Raw genomic sequence first — 21,802 nt, 5'->3', positions numbered from 1 at the left:
TCTTCCCTCATTAATTATAGTCCATTCTGCATTAAGGGAACAGATGTGTTCCCCTAAATCACTGTGCTGTGCAAAAAACACTCAATAATAACCACAGGGCTTATGGAAAAACCATGGTGTGGAGCAGCCCTCAAAGATGTTATCACTGATGCAAAGAATATACAATTTGTCAATTAAAAATGAATAAACAGGGTCCAATGCAGTGGCATCCCAGCACTTTGGGAGGCTGAGGCGAGTTGATCACTTGAACCCAGGAGTTTGAGACCAGCCTGGGCAACACAGCAAAACCCTGTCTCTACAAAAAATACATGAAATTAGCCAGGCATATTGGTGTGCACCTGTAGTCTCAACTACTCAGGAGGCAGAGATGGGAGGATCGCCTGAGCCCAGTAGGTCGAAGCTGCAGTCAGCTGAGATCACACCACTGCACTTCAGTCTGGGTGACGGAGCAAGACCCTCTCTCAAAAAGAAAAAGAAAAAAAAAGAATAAATAAATAAACAAGGATATAAAAGACTGTTAAAATGGTAACAGTTTTGCATGTGCTAAATTGTTAAGGCATATGTAAACATTACAATATATGTCAGCAGACCTTACCCAGAAAAAGACCTGATATTGGCTGGTGCACATGGGCCTCAGAAGGGTAGCCACTTGGGAGATATTGTAAAGTTGAGGAAGGCAGTACTATGGTCTAAACGTTTGTATCACCCCCAAAATTCCTGTATTGAAACCCTCACCCCCAAGGTGCTGGTGTTAGGTGGTGGGATCTTTGGGAAGTGATGAGTTCGTGAGGGTGAAGCCTTATGGATGGGATTAATGCCCTTATAAAAGAGACCCAGCGAGCTCCCTTGTCCCTTCCACCATGTGGGGACACAGCAAGAAAGCACCATCTATGAACCAAAAAGCCAGTCCTCCCCAGACACTGAATCTGCCACAACTTGATCTTGAACTTCCAGCCTGCAGAACTGTGACCAATAAATGTCTGTTGTTTAAACCACCCAGATTGTGGTATTTTGTTATAGCAGCCTGAATGCAGTAAAACAGGCAGGTTGTCCAAAAATGGATGGGCAGTTTTCACCCAGGTCAGGAATGGGTGCATGCTGCTCCTAAGACACCTGTAAACTGAGGAAGTGGGTATATGTTTGAGGTGTGGAAATGTGTGCTTTTTCTTTATTCAGGTGAAGTTTTCTGGTAATGCAATTCTCTTTGCTCATCTGTGGGTTTTGTTGATGTTGTCTTACTTTTGTGTGTGTGGAGAAAGTTATGCAAAATCCAATGCAAAATGTGCAGTATGTTCAAGTGTGCCCTCATATGTCAATTGCATTGGAACCCATTTGTGTTTTCCAAACAAGTGTTATAGAACAATTGAGTGTTCATTACGTGTGTATGTGTGTGTGTGTGCATGTGTGTGTGTGTGCATGTGTGTGTGTGCCTGTGTGAGTGAAAGACAGAGATAGAGTTAAATCCACCTATTGCTTTTTCTTCCACATGTCAAGGACAATACTAAGCTTTAACAATTCAATGCAATACAATAACATGCAAAATATAATGCAATGTACAAGATAACACAACGTGACACAGCACACTACACTACAGATGATTCCTCCCAAGTTTGAGTGGCATTCTCCTTCCCCTACAATGGGTCTATGCTTGTCTTCTAACTGAATATGTGTGCGCAGACACACACGCACACACACATACATGCATTTCCCCCCTCCCCCCAGGGAGAAGATACATTACTTTTCTTTTCTTCTTCTTCCTTTTTTTTTTTTTTTTTTTTTTGAGATGGAGTCTCACTCTCTCATCCAGGCTGCAGTACAGTGGCATGATTTCAGCTCACTGCAGCCTCTGCCTCCTGGGTTCAAGCAATTCTCCTGCCTCAGCCTCCTGAGTAGCTGGGATTACAGGTGCCCACCACCACACCTGACCAATTTTTGTATTTTTAGTAGAGACGGGGTTTTACCATGTTGGTCAGGCTGGTCTCAAACTCCTGACCTCAGGTGATCTGCCTGCCTCGGCCTCCCAAAGTGCTGGGATTACAGGTGTGAGCAACTGTGTCCAGCCACATGACTTTTCTGATACCTTTTATATTGCTTACATATTTCTTATTTTCATTCAAAAGTGCCCTCCTTTTGTGTGGAGCAGTTAGCTGATGACTGAATAGTTGCAGAATGAAAACGCACTTGAAGGCGTTGTCAGGAAGTCTTACCAAGGCTGTTTTCTTTGGTGGTGACCAACTTTTTCTCCCCTGAGACACAAGCAGGGCCAAGAAGTCAGGGATATTTTGGGAACTTCAAGGAGAAAACTGAGTGGAAGATGGTGAGAGAATTATTCCTACCCAGAGGGCTTTGGAGAAGGTGAGAATCATGGGACCATAGCCTGTTGCACAGGAGTGAAGAGTCCTGGGTGGTGTTGAAGTTGGCCAAGTATATGTGTCCTGAAAGTTAAATATTGAGCCAAAAATGCATTAATAGCCCCTTCCATTAGGGGTGTGTGTGTGTGTGTGTGTGTGTGTGTGTGTGTGTGTGTGTCCAGGGTTGGTGGAAATTTAAGCAGGATGCACAGGAAGTTGTTGTCTATAAGGGGGCTGTATTCATCTTCTAGGGCTGCCATGACAAACAGCCACAGACTGGGTGGCTTGAACAACAGAAATTTATTTCCCCACCGTCCTGGAGGCTGGAAGTCTGAGATGAAGGTGTGGGAAGCGCTGGTTCCTCCTAAGGCCTCTCTCCTTGGGTTGCAGACACCATCTTCTCCCTGTGGTCTCACATGGTCCTCCCTCTGCGCAGGTCTGTGTCCAAATCTCCTCTTCTTGTAGGAGCTCTAGTCTTATTGGATTACGGCCATTCATAATGACCTCATTGTACCTTAACTACCTTTTTAAATACCCTGTCTCCAAATAAAATCACATTCTAAGATACTGAGACTTAGGGCTTCAACATGGACATTGTAGGGGCACATGATTAACCCTGTAACAGAAGATGGAGATATTTTTCCTTCCAAAACGCTGTCATCTGCATTGGGATGTCAGGTTCACACAGACACACTGAAATATGCACTTTTTATTTTTGTCTCCATCAAGAAAAAAATGCAACCCCTTCCTGGCTAACATGGTGAAACCCCGTCTCTACTAAAACAAAAACAAAAGTACAAAAAATTTGCCGGGCATGGTGGCGGGTGCCTGTAGTCCCAGCTACTCGGGAGGCTGAGGCAGGAGAATGGCGTGAACCCGGGAGGCGGAGCTTGCAGTGAGCCGAGATCGCGCCACTGCACTCCAGCCAATTGCAACCCTTGCACTTGTAGTTATTACGGGAGAGAGGAAAAATTATTTGACAAATGCCAAATAAAACCAAAAGAATGCTTGCATTTTTCTCTTTTAGCACTTCCAACACAGTCTTTGTCAGCCTCTGTTCATTCCAGCAAAGGGAGGAGCGGAAAAAAGTCAGCAGGGAAACCCAACTTATGCTCCATGCTCAGGGAAAGGCCTCTTTACATCGTTAGGTTCTGTTGACCAACTTTGGTGAGCAGCTCCTTTACATCGACTTTGTGGGATGTGCATCCATGCCTCACCTTCACTCACCCACCTGCAAACATGCCCCAGAGACAGAATGGGCTGCAGCCCCCAAGCCTTCAAGACCAAGGCAGGGAACTTCCTCCTAGAGCCAATTCACTGCAAGGTAAGTGTTTAATCCAACAGATACATTGTAAGACATGCAGTATGCACGGTGCATATTTAAGATAAGGTGAAACAGCAAGAGAAATTATCAACAGAGTAAGAAGAAAACCTACCGAATAGGGAAAACATTTGCAAAGTATGCAGTGGACAAAGGACTAATATCTAGACTCTATAAGGAACCTAGACAAGTCAACAAGAAAAAAAACCCAAGACAAATAACCCATTAAAAAGTCAGCAAATGACATGAACAGACAGATTTCAAAAGAAGACATACATGAATCCAATAATCATATGAAAAAAAGCTCGATATCACTGATCATTAGAGAAATGCAAATCAAAATCACAATGAGATAGCATCTCACACCTGCAAGAATAGCTTTAAAAAATGAAAAAAACAGCAGATGCTGATAAGGCTGCAGAGAAAAGGGAACACTTATACACTGCTGGTGGGAATGTAAATTAGTTAAGCCCCGGTGGAAGCAGTTTGGAGATTTCTCAAAGATTTAGAAATAGAACTACCATTTCACCCAGCAATTTCATTACTGGGTGTCTACCCAAAGGGAAATAAATCATTTTACCAGAGACACACATGCAGTTTTATGTTCCTTGCAGCACTATTCACAATAGCAAAGACATGGAATGAACCTAAGGGCCCAACAATGGTGGACTCTGGATAAAGAAAATTTGGTACATATACACCATGGAATACTACACAGTCATGATAATGAACGAAATCATGTCCTTTGCAGAAACATGGGTGGAGCTGGAGGCCATTATCTTAAGTGAATTAACACAGCAACAGAAAATCAAATACCACATGTTCTCACTTATAATTGGGAGCTAGACATTGAGTATACAAGGACACAAAGATAGAAACAGTAGACATTGGGGATTCCAAAAGCAGGAAGGGAGAGAGGAGGAGAAGGGTTGAAAATGTACTTATTGGGTACCAGGCTCACTACCTGGATGACAGGTTCATTAGGAGCCCAATCTCAGCATCATGCAATATACCCAGGTCAGAAACTTACACATGTACCCCCTGAATCTAAAATAAAATAAGTATCAATAAAAGATGAGGTGAAACTTCAAGGATACCTACACTGGCATGGATCAAGGGGATACTTGGGACTACATTTTCAGATTCCGGGAGAATATAATCTTTCCTTGCTATGTGCATTTGCATACATTGGCTTCTTATGAGATGCCACATATCTTGAACACTTACATATCCCATTCATGGTTAAATTTTATCAACTGAAAAACAGGAACTCTATACCCATCTTCCCAATGGCTATGAGAATAAGTGATACTTGCTGTGATGCAATTAACCCCAACCTGACCCATGCCCAGCACTTGCTTGGGGTGGTTATTACTACATTTCTCTCCAAATGGAAAGAAGAATGTGGACCTCTCCTAAATCACTTGGCTTGTTGGTCCTGCCTTCTCATATTAGACTTAAACAATTATTGAAGCTTTAGCCTAGAGTAGAATGATTTTGTATTAGTCCGTTCTCATGCTGCTAATAAAGGCATACCCAAGAGTGGGTAATTTATAAAGAATAAAGAGTTCCAATGGACTTACAGTTTCACACGGCTGAGGAGGCCTCACAATCATGGCAGAAAATGAAGGAAGAGTAAAGGGACTTCTTACATGGCGACGGGCAAAAGAGGGAGGACTTGTGCTGGGGAACTCCTCTTTATAAACCCATCAGATCTTGTGAGACTTATTCACTATCACGAGAGCAGCATGGGAAAGACCCATGCCTATGATCCAGTTACTTCCCACCGGGTCCCTTCCACGACACGTGGGAATTGTAGGAGCTACAATTCAAGATGAGATTTGGGTGGGGACACAGCCAAACCATATCACAATTCTTTTGCGAAATTTCTTATTCATCAAAGCACGTAAAGAGATTTGTATCTTAAAATACATTTTTTTTGAATAATTTCAGTTTAGGGCCAATCACATCTTTTGCTAAGCAAATGGTGCTGAATTAATTTTCCTACAAAAGATGCATTTGTATTCCTAACCGATATCTCTTAAATTGAGTTGAATTTGGGTCTGGTATTGAATTGCTTTTAATGCTTTATTATTATTTCCTTGAGCCTAAGGGATTTGTTTGCAAATGTAGCAGTTTCAAGATAAATATACAAAGACCATCTTTCCATCGCCTCTCAAATAATTTTTAATACTTTTTAAAAATTAGGGTAAGAATAGTCTTGATTCTTTTCAATACTACTGTTTTTTAGATTATGTATGTTCCTTCAGAATGCTTCATTTTTATCAGTCAGCAATTGGCAAATGACTAAAATTTTTATCAAAAGCATTTACTCAATGGCTCAGACACATTTTTAAACTACAGGAATATGGTCATCTTTTGTACTGTTTTGTTTTACTTCATGGATTAATGTTCACAGTGTTGAGTGATTCCAGGACATGAAATATGGCCTCCTTCCTCTTCCTGGCTTTTATTCTTTTCTCTCTTCCAAGAGTAGACACATTCCTGGAAGTGAGTGGGAGTGAAGCCCACAGCATTTCGTATGCTGTGGTGGGGACCCTCCCAGCTACTATCAATAGACTATTTCAGTGTCATCCAATTTCTCTTCTGTAATGACTCATGGAGTCCTTGTGCTGAGCCATGAGCCTCGTTGTCTATAAAGAGGTTTTGTCCACCCCGGTCTATTGGCCAAGACCTAAATGGTTTATCATCAGCTCTTTCAAATAGCTTAAAAAAGTATGCTAGTCACAGCCCTTCTGCTTTTCAAGTTCCTTCCAGGATAATGTTCATGGATACCATATGACCTGTGTTGGTCTGAGCTAAAATTATCAAACCATCAAGTTGAACATGGATGCACTTGAACACCTCAGATACTTCCCTGCGTATCTTTTTTCCTACCTGGTGCATCTTGTTCAGGTAGCTAGGATAGAATTCTCAGGAGATCATTTTTGTCTGTTCAAGGTGGTTCCTGTAGCAACCTTCCCTCAGTGGTCAGCTCTATTAACTGTTTGCTGCTGTTAGAACGTAATAAGATTATGGAAAACAACTTGCAAAAGCCAAAACGATTCTCAGACACAGATTTTAGATCCTACTGATGGCCTCGCAGATCCGGAGAACCTACAATGGATTAGACATAGTGAGAAGCACTTTGTGTATATTATCTCAATTAATCCTTATGACCTATGATAGTGGCCACTATTCATTTGTGCCACTGCCTGGCCTCTCTAGAAACAGTACCCTTGGGGAAGTGGTGGGGATTTTGATCTCAGGGAAACAGGAATAAAGGAAGAGGCGAAAGTGCTGGGAAAGTGCTGGGAAAGAAGGCAAGAAAGCCAGTGGGAGGGAGGGTGCCCTGAGCTGTCCCTGGCTTTGTAGATAATTCAGCTGACTGTGTTGTCTCTTGAGAAGACCCTTTGGAATCATGGCGCACCTGTGATGTTCCAACAAATGGGGGTGGAAAGTAGAGTTTTTCCCACCAATTTCCTTCCATCTCCTAAGCCATTTGGCCAAAGGTTGCCCTATGGCCAGTTAAGTCCATCCTTTGAGTAGCATCCCCAGGTTCCTCCAGGAACCATTGGGAAAATAAGATTCACGACCCAAGGCTTAGTGCTACATCTGAGTCAGGAGGCGTTGGGAAGAGCCCAGGGCCTCTCCCTGGCTGGGGCCTGTAGGGGCCAAGGGAAAACGTCTCCTTTGCCTGTTGAAGGTTCACTGAAAAATCAACAAAGGGTGGATGAATAGGAGCAAAGACATACAAATATATTAACTTACACATGGACACATGGAGGAGAATCACAGAGTGATGACCCCAATTCCCCAATGAAGTGTAGAAGCTTATACACCATCTTGAGGTTACAGAAAGAAGGGGGACTCAGATCATGGTCAAAAACCGGTTATGGTGGTGAATCAGGTTATGATGGCCAGGCAGGTTATGGGAGAGGGAGAAGAGGAGGTCTGGCTAGCAAAGAGGGTCATGTTATGTAGATGAAACTTCACAGGTAACAGCCCCAAGAGAGAATAAATGGCAAATGTTTCATTGCTACTTGAGAGTATTAGAGTCTCAGTTCATCTTTTTCAGACCCAGACAAGGAAAGTCCTCAGAAAAGGCCTGGTTACATCAATGCATATTCTCTACAGATGCAAATCTCCCCACTAAATACAGCTTTGCAGGGCTGCTTCTGTTTGCTGTCCCTCTGACTGCCATCCCAAAATATGTCAAAGAAGTATATTTTGGTGTAAAATATTTTGATTTCCTTCAGGCCTTAGCATTAAAACAAGCCTGGCCCATGTGGAATCTGTCAAGCAGTGGCCACTGGGGCAGAATGATTCTCCAGGGACCCTGAAGATGAGCAAGGCAGGAGGATGGGAGGCCAATCATTAGAAGAATCAGATCCAGACTCCCTTTTTCAGTTGTGGAAACTAAACAAGTGACAAGCCGACCCTACCAATCATCATTATCATCATCATGACCACCATCACCATTGCCATCACCATTATAACTCACCATCATCAACATCACCATCATCATCACCATCACCATCACCATCATCACCATCATTATCACCACCATCGTTATCACATTATCATCATCGTTACTATCACCATCATCATTATCACCACCGCCATTATCATCATCACCATCATCATCACCATCATTACCATCACCACCACCATCGTCACCATCATCACCATTACTATCATCATCACCACCACCACCACCACCATCATCCTCATCACCATGACCATCACCACCACCATTATCATCCCCATCACTATCATTGCCATCACCACCACCATCATCACTATCATCATCATCACCATCATCACCATTACTATCATCAGCATCACTACCATCACTACCACTATCATCATCATCATCACCATCACCATCACCACCATCACCACCAACATTATCACCATCACCACCATCACTACCATCATCACCATCACTACCATCACCACCATCATCACCATCACCACCATCATCATCACTACCACCATCATCATCACCACCATTATCACCATCATTGTCATCACCATCATCATCATCACTGTCATCAACATCATCATCATCGCCATCACCACTAGCACTATCATCACCATCACCACCATTATCATCATCATCACCACCACCATCACCACCATCACCACCAACATTATCACCATCATCACCATCATCATCATCACCACCATCATCATCACCACCATCATCACTATCACCATCATCATCATCATCACCACCACCATCATCACCACCATCACCATCATCACCACCACAATCATCACCACCATCATCATCACCATCATCATCACTACCACCATCATCATCATCATCACCGCCATCACCATGACTGTCATCAGCATCATCACGATAACCACCACCATCATCATCAGCAGTGTCACTACCACCACCAACACCATTATCACCATCACCAACATCATCATCATCACCATCACAATCATCATCATTGGCAAATGGTGACTTGGACTCAGAACTATCTCAGCTGAAGACTCAGCAGTTTCAGAGACCTAATGTAACAGAGTAAAATGATGCCTAAGTTTCCTTATATAACTGACATAGGCACTTGGATTCAGGAACAAAGCATTTCCTTTTCCCATTGTAAGGTCTTTAATGTACTGATTTTAAAAATCCTCTAATTCCTTCTATCTCTCCATCCTCCATTTCTTTCCATTTCTCTACAGCAGCAGCTTTCCAATCCCTAAAACTGCCCTGGTAAAATTGATCCTCCATTATATGGTTATTTATGGCCTACCATGAGATAGTCCCTTCCCATCCCATAAGACAGAAGGAGGGATACCTGTATCTTTTCCTTCCCTGGGTCAAGCAGCTAATCCCAAATTCACTACAGTTAATCTGCTAAACACATTTTATTGTATATATTGTTGCTCATGGAGTACCAGCTCTTCTTACTTTATCACAGTAGACCCACATCTTAGCAGATTTGTAACAAAATAGTAAGAGTGATCCATTCATTTAAAACTCATTGTTTCAGAATTTTAGCAGATGCTTTTCAACTTGTTTCATTAACCTTCGACAAAGTTCTGTGAAGTAAATGAAATTGAACAATTATTTCACACATGCACACACACACACACACACAGAGAATGAAGGCACAGAAACTCAGCAAAGATCACACAGCAAAACATAAGAGAAAAACAGAGATGGAAATTCACAGGACTGCATGCCTATTATAGGGATCTTCTAGCAAGCTTAATTCAGGCCCTATACAGTGATTTTGGAACGAGATATCTATAAAGATATCACCTACTTTAGCTTCTTAGATTTCTGTACCAGAAATGTTTATAATGATTTGCCCAATACTGAGCTTATCTGATGCCCACAGTCTTTGAGGTAACTTAAAAAACTCGTTTTAGAGCCAGGATCTCTTGACTTGCAAACATGCATGATCGATTTGGGTTCACTCTTTTCCTGAGTCCTGAGGTTGGCTTCTTCCATGTGGGCTTGGACACACCTCCAGCCTTAGACAGATGAAGAAAACTCACTTGGATTGACAGAAGAGAACCCGGTCATCTGGCCTTTCTCATCCCTGAGGGTCCCCTAACCACACAGTGCTTATCATGAGTGCTGGGTTTGCCTTCCATTTATGTGGAAAGACAAAAGCCATTACCTGGGTTGATTTATGATTCTTCCCCCCTGAAAATTCTTGACTCTGTTCCATCTCACACTCTGACCTTGGAGGAAATTACGGCAGCCCCTTCATGCCTAAATCTGTCCAAGCTGCAGCACCAAAGAGGGCTCATTGACTTTTGTGTAGACAAAAACTCTACTGCTTCCGTGGATGTTGGAAGCCCATCTCTCCTGGGGAGACCTTTCAGCAAACACACAATTACCTTTCTAGCTTATAAAAACACACACCCTGGAGGAATGTCAGCTTATATGCTGTTGGTAGGAATGTAAATTAGTACAACCTCTACAAAAAATAGTATGGAGCCATCTCAAAGAACTAAACATAGAAATATCATTTGATCCAGCAATCCCGCTACCCAAAGGGGAAAAAAAATCATATCAAAAAATATCTGCACACGTGTGTTTATCACAGCACCATTCACAATAGCAAATTCATGGAACCAACCTAAGTGTCCATCAGCGGATGAGAAGATAAAGAAACTGTGGTATATATATAATACACAATGAACTATTCTCCACCCACAGGAAGAATGAAGTCATGTCTTTTGAAGTAACATGGATGGAATGAGGAGCGTTATCCTTAGTGAAATGACTCAGAAACAAAATGTCAAATACCGCATGTTGTCACTCATAAGTAGGAGATAAACAGTGTGTACACAGGGACATAGAGTGTGGGATAATAGACATTGGAGACCGGGAAAGATGGGAGGGTTGTGGGTGAGGGATGAGAAATTACTTATAGGTACAATGTAGATTATTCAGGTGAGTGATGCACTAAAAGCCCTCCTCCACCACTATGCAATATACCCATGCAACATCACTGCACTTGTACTTCCTAAATTTATATAATTTTTTTTTCTTGAGACTGAGTCTTGCTCTGTCACCCAGGCTGGAGTGCAGTGGTGCAAACTTGGCTCACTGTATCCTCTGCCTCTCGGGTTTAAATGATTCTCATGCCTCAGCCTCCCAAGTAGCTGGGATTACAGGTGTATACCACCACGCCCGGCTAATTTTGGTATTTTTAGTAGAGACGGGGTTTCACCATGTGTGTCAGGCTGGTCTCGAATTCCTGACCTCAAGTGATCTGCCTGCCTCGGCTTCTCAAAGTGCTGGGATTACAGATGTGAGCCGCTGCGCCCAGCTGAAATTTAATTTAATCTCTTTTTTTTTTTTTTTTTTTTGAGATGGAGTTTCACTCTTGTCACCCAGGCTGGAGTGCAGTGGCGCGATCTTGACTCACTGCAACGTCTGCTTCCCAGGTTCAAGTGATTCTCCTGCCTCAGCCTCCCAAGTAGCCGAGAATACAGGCGCCGCCACCATGCCCAGCTAATTTTTATATTTTTAGTAGAGACAGGGTTTTACCATGTTGGCCAAGCTGGTATCGAACTCCTGACCTCGGGTGATCCACCCACCTCAGCCTCCCAAAGTGCTGGGATTACAGGTGTGAGCCACTGCGCCCCGCCTAAAAATTGTTATTTTAATAGATTTGGTTAACATAAAGGATGCACTGAAGAGATTTAAGGTTTAGTGTATGCTTATATTTACATATTCAATGCATAATTTATACATACTTAAGGCAATTGATATGTGGTTTATAAATTATAACACATGCAATTTAATACATAACACATTCTTTCCATACAGAAGAAAGAAGGAAATCATGTCTTTTGCAGCAATGTAGATGGAACTGGAGGCCATTATCTTAAGTGAAACAATTCAGAAGGTCAAACACCACGTGTTCTCACTTATAAGTGTGAGCTGAATAATGGGGCACACACAAACACAGAGAATGGAATAATAGACAATGAAGACTCAGAAGGGTGGGAGAGTGCGGGGGGGTAAGGGATGAGAAATTACTTAATGGGTACAATGTTAACTATTCAGTTGGTGGGTTTACTAAAAGCCCAGATTTCTCTACTGTGCAATAAATATATCCATGCAAGAAAACTGCACTTGTACCTCTTACATTCTTACCAAAAAGCCAGGGCTTCCTTGAATTTGTAATGTGTGTGGATAAAAACAATATCACTTTGTAACTTCTACATTCAGACATGAAAGCTTGTGAATGACAAGTTTAAACTCATCTCCTTCACAAAACAACATCCACCTTATTTCTACCTGGGCTCCCTGGAGCTCCCCATTTCTCCCCATGGACACCGTCTGAAGCTACTTTGTGATTTTTCTGAAATGCAGGATGCTGTGTTTATAATATAATATCTCGTTACACAAATTATAAGACCAAGGAATGCTGACATTTCAGCGGAAATATTCTGTTAAAATGATTCTCTTAGCAGTTGTTCATAAAGTCCAACATCAGTGCCAAGATGGGGAAAGAGCATTCTCATCGTTTCTTGTTGCTTTTGACTTCTGCTAAGAGCAGATTAAAAAAAAAACAAAGTACTCTTTTCTCTTTGAATTGTAATGCTTTACTAAAAATCTGAATTTAAAATCTCAAGTGTAGATTAAATATATACAATTATTTCTTTTTTCTTTTTTTTTTTGAGACGGAGTCTCGCTCTGTTGCCCAGGCTGGAGTGCAGTGGCACAATCTTGGCTCACTGCAACCTCCGCCTCCTGGGTTCAAGCCATTTTCATTCCTCAGCCTCCTGAGTAGCTGGGATTATAGGTGTGCGCACTTGACTAATTTTTTATATTTTTGGTAGAGACAGGGTTTTGCCATGTTGGCCAGGCTTGTCGTGAACTCCTGACCTCAAGTTATCCACCCGCCTCTGCCTCCTAAAGTGCTGGGATTACAGGCATGAGCTACAGTGCCTGGCCTATAGGCTTTGGCTCACACCTGTAATCCCATCACTTTGGGAGGTTGAGACAGGCGAATTGCTTGAGCTCAGGAGTTCGAGACCAACCTGGGCAACATGATGAAACCCCGTCTCTACTAAAAATACAAAAAACATTCGCCAGTTGTGGTGGCATGTAGACTTGTGGTCCCAGCTACTCAAGAGGGTGAGGTGGAAGGATTGCTTGAGCCCGGGACATCAAGGCTGCAGTGAACAGTAATCACGCCACTGCACTCTAGCCTGGGCAACAGAGCAAGACTCTGTCTCAAAAAAAAGTATCTTCAATTGCATGTGTTATAATTTATAAAGCATATAAGGTCTTAAATATGTATAAATTATGCGTTGAATATGTAAATACAAGCACACATGAAACCTTAAATCTCCTTAGTGTGCCTTTCTTGTTAACCAAATCTATTAAAATAACAATTTTTTAAAAAAATTCATATAAATGTTGGAGGTACAAGTGCAAAAATCTGCACGTAACTGTTGGCTCCCCAAAACTTAACTACCAATAGTCTACTAGTGATTGGAAGCCTTACTGATAACATAAGCAGTTGTTTGACATGTATTTTGTATGTTATGTTCATTATATACTGTGTTCTTTCAATAAAACAAGCTAGATAAAAGGAAATCATAACGAAGGGAAAGTATATTTGCTATTCATTAAATAGAAGTGGATCATCATGTTGGTGGGTGTATTATGTAGTGGTGAAGTGTGGGCTTTTAGTGTTTCTAGCGCCCAAATAATGCACATTGTACCTATAAGTAATTTCTCATCCGTCACCCCTGACCCTCCCATCCTTCCCAGGCTCCAAAGTCTATGATTCCACACTGTATGTCCACGTGTGCAAGCTGTTTATCTCCTGCTTATAAGTGAGAACGTGCAATACTTGACTCTTTGTTTCGGAGTCATTTACTAAGGATAACAGCCTCCTGTTCCGTCCACGTTGCTGCAGATGACAAGATTTCATTCTTTTCTTTTTATGGCTGAGTAATTTTCTTTATCTAATCATTCATTGATGGACACTGAGGTTGATTCCACATCTTTGCAATTGTGAATAGTGCTGTGATAAACATAGGAGTGCAGATAATTTTTTAATAGAATGATTTCTTTCTCTTTGGATCGATACCCAGTCGTGGGACAAAATGACAATTTTTGAACTTGTTTGTTTAGCAATCTATTTTTCCAGCCATCCAAGAAAAGTATTGTGATGTTTTAACTTTATGATGTGCTATTTTTAATTCTGTTTTTTTTCTCAAGAAACAAAGTCAAAGTATTCCTTTAAAATAGGAATATGGTGAATTCCTTTCTTTTCAAACAATTATCATCCTGGTGGCTTCATGAGATCTTTGTTGTGCTGTTAAAAATACTTTTTTTTTTTTTTTTTTGAGATAGAGCCTTGCTCTATTGCCCAGGCTGGAGTACAGTGGCATGATGTCGGCTCACTGCAACCTCCACCTCCCAGATTCAAGCAATTCTCTTGCCTCAGCCTCCTGAGTAGCTGGGCTTACAAGCGCGTGCCACCACTCCTGGCTAATTTTTGTATTTTTAGTAGAGATGGGGTTTCACCATGTTGGCCAGGCTAGTGTTGAACTCCTGGCCTCAAGTGATTCACCCACCTCAGCCTCCCAAAGGGTTGGGATTACAGGCGTGAGCCACCACGCCCGGCCAAAATACTTCTTATAATGAAAGAGAATCCATGCCCATTCAGACACAGCATAAATTGAGTCCTTCCAGGTTCCTAACAAACAGAATTTAACAAATGACATTTTAAATTGTATTTCCTCATAGCACCAGCCATGGCTGACATGCTGCACAACTAACTGGCTGCCCTGTTATCTCCTAGTCTACCCACATGGGACTTGCAACAATTGCAGCTTCCAAGACCCAGGGTCAGGTTGCAAAACTGCATTCATGTGTGATGTCATCCTTCTACCTTGTCTCCCAGTGACGAGCATCCTTTAAAATTCTGCAAATGCAATGGCAATGCTTTTCTTTTTACCTGCCAACCTTTAGCTGGCTCTAGTTCACATCTATCAGCAAAGAATGGGAAAGAAGAACATTGAGTAAACACCCAGATCAGACTCTTGATGAAAAATTCCTCTTCTCAAACACTTACACACTGTTGGTGGGACTGTAAATTAGTTCAACCATTGTGGAGAGCAGTGTGGTGATTCCTCAAGAGTTAAAAGCAGGCTGGGCATGGTGATTCCTGCCTGTAATCCCAGCACTTTGGGAGGCCGAGGAGGGTTGATCACCTGAGGTCACGAGTTCGAGACCAGCTTGGTCAACATGGCAAAATCCCATCTCTACTCAAAAAATACAAAAATTAGCCAGTCGTGGTGGTGGGTGCCTGTAATCCTAGCTTCTCAGGAGGCTGAGGCATGAGAGTTGTTTGAACCCGCAAGGCAGAGGTTGTAGTGAGCTTAGATCATGCCACTACACTCCAGCCTGGGCAGAGTGAGACTCCATCTCAAATAAATACATAAATAAATAGAACTAAAAGCAGAATTACTATTTGACCCAGGAATCCCATTACTGTGTATATACGCAGAGGAATTAAAATCATTCTACCATAAAGATACATACATGCAAATGTTCATTGCAACACTTCACAATAGCAAAGACATGGAATCAACCTAAATGCCCATCAATGACAGATTGGATAAAGAAAAAGTGGTACATGTACAACATGGAATACTATGCAGCCACAAAAAGGAATGAGTTCATGTCTTTTGCAGGAACATGGATCCAGCGGGAGGCCATTATCCTTGGCAAACTAACACAGAAATGGAAAACCAAATACCGCATGCTCTTATTTATAAATGGGGGCTAAATGATGAGAACTTATGAACACAAAGAAGGAAACAACAGACACTGGGGTCTACTTGAAGGGGGAGGGTGGGAGGAGGGAGAGGAGCAGAAAATAGAATTATTGGGTGCTGAGTTTAATACCTGGGTGATGAAATAATCTGTACAAGGATCACCCATGGACATGCGTCTACCTATGTAGCAAACCTTCATGTGTACTGAAAATAAGAGTTTTTTTAAAAAAGAAAAATAAGAGGTTTTTTTTTTTTTTTTAAAGAAAAATTCCTCTTCTTTAAAAGAGAGGAATCTGGCAGGGATGTTTTTGAGGTCCTATAGAGAAAACCAAGTGTATTTACAAAGTGTCATCAAACTTTTACTGAGCACTTGCTATGTTCTGAAAGCTCTATTAGATACTACTTGCTATTTACAACAACCCCAGGAAGTGTTTTTATCTTCATCCCCATTTTTTTCGGGGAGATAAAGGGGTGCAGAAGCTGAGGCTTAACCAGGTAAAACCACACACTTAAGCTGACATAGCTCAGAGGCATTGACCTTTAGTACCCAGGAATTCACCTCCAGTATTAACAGCTTCAAGAATTATCTATCTGAACCCTTTTTAATTATTTTTAATTTAATTTGATTTAATTTTTTTTAAGACAGTCTTACTCTGTGGCCCAGGCTGGAGTGTAGTGGCATGATCTTGGCTTGTTGCAGCCTCGACTTCCCCAGGCTCAGGTGATCCTCCCGCCTCAGCTTCCTGAGTAGCTGGGACTATAGGCACGCACCACCATGTCTGGCTAATTTTTGTATTTTTTGTAGAGATAGAGTTTTGTCATGTTGTCCAGGCTGGTTTCCAACTCCTGGGCTCAAGCGATCTGCCCGCCTCGACCCACCAAAGTGCTGGGATTATAGGTATGAGCCACAGCGCCTAGCCTCTATCTGAGCTCTTAAAACCAGAAACAGAGCACGGCAGTATAAAAATACAAAACAAACATTGACAGGAGGAGTAGAGACAGGAGACCTGTGGAGTTTGTTCTGTCCCCAATGTCTTGCCATAATATCTGTCTTGCATATGGATAGAAACCCTTAAAATGCAAAGATTGTAGGTGTAGCATGAGGAGATGTCATGTGGCCAATGACGGGGAAATTCTGTCTTTCCCTTCATTAATTGGGCTATTGTGCATGATCTGTTTTGGTTTGCTGAAACTCAGGTTAGAGATAGGAACCTTGCGCATTTTGGAAGAGCTTTAAACATTCTCGGACCCAGTCATCACTCGCCTGGCATCTGGGGTTCACCTTCATACTCCAGGTCATGAAGCAGTTCTGTCCAACGGAACACTCTGCAGTCATGGAAATGTGCTATAATCTGCACAGTCCAATAGCTGGCTAGCTGCTACTGAACACTGAAAACATGGTGGCTAGTGGCGAATAAGGAACTGGATTTTTAAATTTTATTTAATGTTAATTCACTTAAGTCACTTAAATCTAAATAGCTACATGCAATTAGTGGCTATCCTGTTACACACTGCAATCCTAGGACCTGTGGGTTTCTGAAATCCTATACAAAGTATTTGCAAATATGAGGATTCAAAGTACATCCTGGGCTCTTGATCAATGAGGATGTGAGCATCTCCAAAACAGAATGATCCCTGCTGGAAACAAGTGAAATGACTTTATCTGTACAGTTGACCCTTGAACAACATAGGTTAGATCTGCATAAGTCCACTAATATGTGGATTTTCTTCCACCTCTGCCACTGCTGAGACAGCAAGACCAACCTCCAACCTCTCCTCTTCCTCCTCCTCGTCAACCTACTCAACATGAAGACATTGATGATAAAGACCTTTATGTTGATCCACTTCTATTTAATGAATAGCAAATATACTTTCCCTTCATTATGATTTCCTTTTATCTAGCTTGCTTTATTGAAACAATACAGTATATAATGAACATAACATACAAAATACATGTTAATCAACTGCTTATGTTATCAGTAAGGCTTCCAATCAGTAGTAGGCTATTGGTAGTTACGTTTTGGGGAGACAACAGTTAAGTGCAGATTTTTGACTGGGCAGGGGATCAGTGGCCCTAACCCACATATTGTTAGAGGGTCAACCATACTTGCCAACAGAATATTGGCCTTATTTTTCTGTGCACCCAGATGGCTTTTCCCCACCACCGGAACCTGAATTCGTGGGCTTTATTTTAAAAAATATATCTAATTTTAAAAACTCACACACAAACTGAAAAATCTCTCTTGTGGAATGCATTGGGAAGATTCAAGAGCAGGAACTATGTTACTGTCTGTATTATGTTCCCAATGTGGTGTCTGAGGCAAAGTAGAAGCTTGGTAGCTATAGAGGAAAGGAAGGAAGAAAGGAAGGAAGGAAGGAAGGAAGGAAGGAAAGGAGGGAGGGAGGGAAAAAGGAAGGAAGAAAGGGAGGGAGAAAGGGAGAAAGGAAGAAAGGAAGAAAGAAAGGGAGGAAGGAAGAAAGAAAAGAAGGAAGGAAGGGAGGAAGGAAGAATAGAAGGGAGGGAGAAAGGAAGGAAGAAAGAGAAGGAGAAAGGGAGGAAGGAAGGAAGAAAGGGAAGGAGAAAGGAAGGAAGGAAGAGAAGGAAGGAAATAACAGAGATTCAATGAAATAGGCATCTTGATGTGGTGGTTAACTATATGGGTCAACTTGACTGAACTACAAAGTGCCCAGAATTTAGTTAAACATTATTTCTGGATGTGTCTGTGAAAATGTTTGCAGATAAGATTAGCAGTTGGTGGACTGCGTGAAGCAGGTTGCCCTCACAGGTGCAGATAGGTGTGATTTAATCCGTTGAAGGTCTAATTATAATAAAAAGAAAAAAGAAGGGAGAATTCACTCTTTCTACCTGACTGCTTGAGCTGGGATGTCAGTCTTCTGCTCTCAGACTAAAACTCAAACCATTGGCCCTTCTGGAGCTGAGGCCTCTCCACTTGGATTGGAACCCACACCTTCAGCTCTCCTGGGTCTCAGGCCTTCAGACTCAGACTGGAACTCACACCCTTGGCTCTCCTGGATCTCAGGCCTGTCTATTATTTAAGCTTCCCAGTCTATGGTATTCTGTTACAGCAGCCTAAAATGGACTAAGACATCTCGTAAGAAGAGGAGATGAGGACACAAACATGCACACAGAGGGAGGACCACATGAGGACACATGGAGACGACGGCGTCTACAAGCCCAGGAGAGAGGCCTCAGGAGCAACCAGCCCTGCCCACACCTTGATCTTGGACTTCCATCCTCCACGATGGTGGGAAAATAAATGTCTGTTGTTGAAGCTCCCCAGCCTTGGGTATTTTATTATGATGCCTCAAGCAGACTGATAAACCATCCATTGTTTGTGGTCCAGTGGGGATTCCAAGTGATGGTTTTGCTTTGTGTAGAATGAAAGAGCCAAGTCCAGGCAGGAAAGTAAATGAGACAATCTCAAGGTCCTAATGGAACATGGGTTCAATTTCTGTCCCATGGATGAAAGGCCTCTGGAGGGCATGTGTCAGATTTGGGGGACGGCACAGGATTCTGCTTCTGAGATGGGTTCTGGGTGTGGAATCCATGAATGAGTGGGTGGAGAAGAAGAGACAGAGTCTGATGGGGCTGACCTGGAACCACTAAAGTAGGCTGGGCTCACCCTTAAGCATCCCTGAGCACTCCAAAATTTTGTCTGTGAAGGAGGCATTTATGCCTACACTAGCAGACTTGCTGGTCTTAGTGAGATTTAGCTACTGCATCCTGTGAGGAAATATTTACTGTGATTAATTTTTTAATAACACTCCATTTTGATTATACCACCTGAAGCAACTTGCCTCCCAAAACTGTTCTTGTAACCACAGGGTTTATTTATATTTGAAGAATTAAACTAGAATTAAACTAGACAGATTCACACATTCCTGCCTTTGTTGCCTCCTGGATTAAAAATATACTGAGAGCGAAACTATTTCTCCAAAGACTGGAAGTGTCGAAGTTCATGTGCATTCATTTATTGCAAATGGAATCCAAACAGTGGATTTTCATCATTCCTTGCTATTTTTGATTAGTTTTTGGCTTGACTTTACCCCTTTCCTCCCCAACTACCCCAATTTTTTTTTTTATTTCTGAAGGTACAACCAAAAAGCAAAAGCAGAAAATGATTTAACAAGATTTCCCTCCTAAAGTATTTTTGTGATCCAAAGTGTCACTGCAGTCATTTTAAATTTATATATTTTCATGAAGAAAAATATATCTTCTTCCATGCATATTAAGGTATACTTACAGCCAAATCATAAACTGTGTCTGCTCCAAATGCCAGAGGAATGAAGAAAACAGATTCTTCCCTCTCCAGTAATGTACAAATGCATTACGTTATTTTTATGACTTCTTTTAGCCAACTTTAAAATGACGACATGCAAAGGATATTCAAGTTGGTTAATTAAAATTCTAATAGGTTTGAAGTTTATAGAACTCGTGCATGATACTATTAAGTCATCTTTGACCTACTGAACTCCAAATATGCCTTCTCTTCACTTGTCTCAATTTTTTCCCTGCAGTGATCATACCTGCATTTGCTGTCATCACTGTATCTGAAATAGTGGCTTTCAGAATTCACCAAGACTCTGGGTCCCTCCAACTTACTTTCTCTAGGGTCTTCACTGTGCCATCTGGGTGCAGACGCATGGACCAAACCACTTTTATTTCAATGTCATGGTTGGAAACCACAACACTACCCTGCAAACACCTTTAGTGCTCTGGTTCTTTCTCTGATAACAGGATGCAACCTCAATTCTACTTCAACCCCGCCTGCCAACTCACCTGAGCTAGAAGTTTCTGGAAAAAAATAACACCATGGTGCCAATTTGTCTGTAGTATCATTCTCCCTTAGTAAATTTATTTTTCCCACTTTCTAAAATCATTACAGTAGCCCCTTCTTATCTTTGGTTTTGCTTTCCACGGTTTCAGTTACCTGTGGTCAACCACAGTCTAAAAATATTAAAAGGAATATTCCAGAAATGAACAATGCATAAGTTTTAAAATGAACTCTGTTATGAGAAGCATGATGAAGTTTCACGCCATCTTGCTCTGTGGCCACAGGGACAGGAATCATCCCTTTGCCAGCACATCCACGCTGTACATGCTACCTTCCTGTTACTCACTTAGGAGCAAAGAGATCACATTCACATAGTGTTCATTACAGCATACTGTTATAATTGTTCCATTTTATTGTGTATTACCTCTATTAATCTCTCACTGTGCCTAATTTATAAATTAACCTTTATCATAAGTATGTATTGTATAAAAAAAACAGTATGTAAAGGGTTAGGTACTATCTCCTGGTTCAAGCATACACGGTGAGTTGGGGAAGAGGTCTTTGAATGTATCCCACATAGATAAGAGGTGAACTACTGTCTTTACATCTCCTCCGGCTTGGGGTAGAGGTACATTTTCCAGCCCTGGCTCTCACTTCTGGTCTCAGGTATCATTCCTAGTGCTCTCTGGCACTCTCCACAGCGTCTTGGTTGGAAACACACATTCCTAGTCCATTCTAGGAAGAGTGGGTCCCTCTGGAAATAGCAGTAGTGAATACAAGACAGAGATGCAGTTGCAAGGAGAGCCATCCTGTGCTCACAAACTGAGACAATCGGCAACATTAATTGTATTGGCAAGCTTCATTCCCCTTTGATGTCTAACCAAGTCTATTCACATGTTCCAGGGATTGCAACATGCACATCCTTGGTGGGTCTTATTCTGCCTACCACCAAGCTAAATGCCCTAAGATCTGATGAGCTAAAGATGGAATTACATGCTGAGAAGCACTGCTTTATTTCTGTTTTAACTTTTGGGTCCAGCCAC

At 41.8% G+C, this 21,802-nt stretch overlaps 1 pseudogene; it reads right to left on the bottom strand.

Moving 5' to 3' along the window:
* The window catches only part of LOC100434266 (argininosuccinate synthase-like), an 83,887-nt pseudogene that overhangs the window by 10,182 nt on the left and 51,903 nt on the right, over positions 1-21,802 (bottom strand).

This window comes from Pongo abelii, chromosome X (assembly GCF_028885655.2).
Source record: "Pongo abelii isolate AG06213 chromosome X, NHGRI_mPonAbe1-v2.0_pri, whole genome shotgun sequence".
Taxonomy (NCBI): domain Eukaryota; kingdom Metazoa; phylum Chordata; class Mammalia; order Primates; family Hominidae; genus Pongo; species Pongo abelii.
This window is presented reverse-complemented; position numbering and strand designations above follow the sequence as displayed.